The sequence below is a fragment of the Oncorhynchus kisutch genome, unplaced genomic scaffold (assembly GCF_002021735.2).
Source record: "Oncorhynchus kisutch isolate 150728-3 unplaced genomic scaffold, Okis_V2 scaffold1216, whole genome shotgun sequence".
NCBI lineage: Eukaryota > Metazoa > Chordata > Actinopteri > Salmoniformes > Salmonidae > Oncorhynchus > Oncorhynchus kisutch.
Window position 1 is genome coordinate 7,626 of NW_022263161.1, and position 2,375 is coordinate 10,000.

Consider the following 2,375-nt stretch of genomic DNA (forward strand, 5'->3'; position numbering starts at 1 on the left):
CTGTTGCTGGGCAACACGGACTTTCAACTCCCTCCAAAAATGTTCTATGGGGTTGAGATCTGGAGACTGGCTAGGCCACTCCAGGACCTTGAAATGCTTCTTACGAAGCCACTCCTTCGTTGCCCGGGCGGTGTGTTCATTGTCATGCTGAAAGACCCAGCCACGTTTCATCTTCAATGCCCTTGCTGATGGAAGGAGGTTTTCACTCAAAATCTCACGATTCATGGCCCCATTCATTCTTTCCTTTACACGGATCAGTCGTCCTGGTCCCATTGCAGAAAAACAGCCCCAAAGCATGATGTTTCCACCCCCATGCTTCACAGTAGGTATGGTGTTCTTTGGATGCAACTCAGCATTCTTTGTCCTCCAAACACGACGAGTTGAGTTTTTTCCAAAAATGTATATTTTGGTTTCATCTGACCATATGACATTCTCCCAATCTTCTTCTGGATCATCCAAATGCTCTTGAGCAAACATCAGATGGGCCTGGACATGTACTGGCTTAAGCAGGGGGACACGTCTGGCACTGCAGGATTTGAGTCCCTGGCGGTGTAGTGTGTTACTGACGGTAGGCTTTGTTACGTTGGTCCCAGCTCTATGCAGGTCATTCACTAGGTCCCCCCGTGTGGTTCTGGGATTTTTGCTCACCGTTTTTGTGATAATTTTGACCCCACGGGGTGAGATCTTGCATGGAGCCCCAGATTGAGGGAGATTATCAGTGGTCTTGTATGTCTTCCATTTCCTAATAATTGCTCCCACAGTTGATTTCTTCAAACCAAGCTGCTTACCTATTGCAGATTCAGTCTTTCCAGCCTGGTGCAGGTCTACAATTTTGTTTCTGGTGTCCTTTGACAGCTCTTTGGTCTTGGCCATAGTGGAGTTTGGAGTGTGACTGTTTGAGGTTGTGGACAGGTGTCTTTTATACTGATAACAAGTTCAAACAGGTGCCATTAATACAGGTAACGAGTGGAGGACAGAGGAGCCTCTTAAAGAAGAAGTTACTGGTCTGTGAGAGCCAGAAATCTTGCTTGTTTGTTATTGACCAAATACTTATTTTCCACCATAATTTGCAAATAATTTCATTAAAAATCCTACAATGTGATTTTCTGGATTTTTTTTCTCATTTTGTCTGTCCTAGTTGAAGTGTACCTATGATGAAAATTACAGGCCTTTTTAAGTGGGAGAACTTGCACAATTGGTGGCTGACTAAATACTTTTTTGCCCCACTGTATATGTGTTGGTTGTATCAGTCTGTTGTATTTACAGATATAATATATACATATGTGTTGGTTGTATCAGTCTGTTGTATTTACAGATATAATATATACATATGTGTTGGTTTATCAGTTGGCAATTAACTTTATACATAAAAAAAGAGGTATGATCAGCCTAAATATATGGACTCTGCAATTGTCAGTAAGTGTACTTCTCTCTCCACCAGAGGGCAGTTGTCTAACTGTGTACTTCTCTCTCTGCCATGTCTCCCCCTCCTCCCTCTCCCCCTCCTCCTCCTCCCCCCCTCCCCCCCCTCCTCCCCCACCCTCCTCCTACCCCTCTCCCCCCCCCCTCCTCCTCCCCCCCCCCCCCCCCCCCACCCTCCTCCTACCCCGGCCACCAGAAGGTGACGTCCTGTCCCAGAGCCAGGAGATGGACAGTGTTTGTCTGAACGGAGGCTACAGCACCAACAGCTTCACCCTGCAGGGTCTGGGTGGGGGTGGTGGGGGGCCTCGGTCCGGGGTGGGTGGCAGCACAGACCACCTCAGGGAGGGAGGAGGAGGGGGGGAGGACGCCTCCCCAGCCCCCCTCACCCCCCACGCCGCCGTGGGTCTGGGGGTGGAGCCTCACGGAGGCGGAATGCGGAGGAACCTATCGGACGCGACGGTCCTGGAGAACATGATCATCTCAGAGCTGGTTCAGAGCAACTTGAGGCCGGCTGCAGCCGCGGAGCGCTACGGCAGCCTAGCACGCCCCCTGGACCGACTGACACGCCCACAGCCCTCCACCCACGAGAGTTGGACGGTAGCTCGGGTGTCGACGCACACACATAACCAAGATCCGACACACGCGCACACGCACCAGGACGGCTGGACGCACACACCTCGTCCTCTGCAGGACGTGCCGACACACACACCTCGTCCGCTGCAGGACGTGCCGACACACACACCTCGTCCGCTGCAGGACGTGCCGACACACACACCTCGTCCTCTGCAGGATGTGCTGACACACACACCTCGTCCTCTGCAGGACGTCCCGACACACACACGCCAGGAGGAGAGCAACAGGAGCCAGCTGCAGCTGGGGGGTGGGACCCTCTCCCGTAGACTCCTCCTCCAGGACAGACAGACACGCCCCCAGGAGGCGTCGCTGCAGATGCA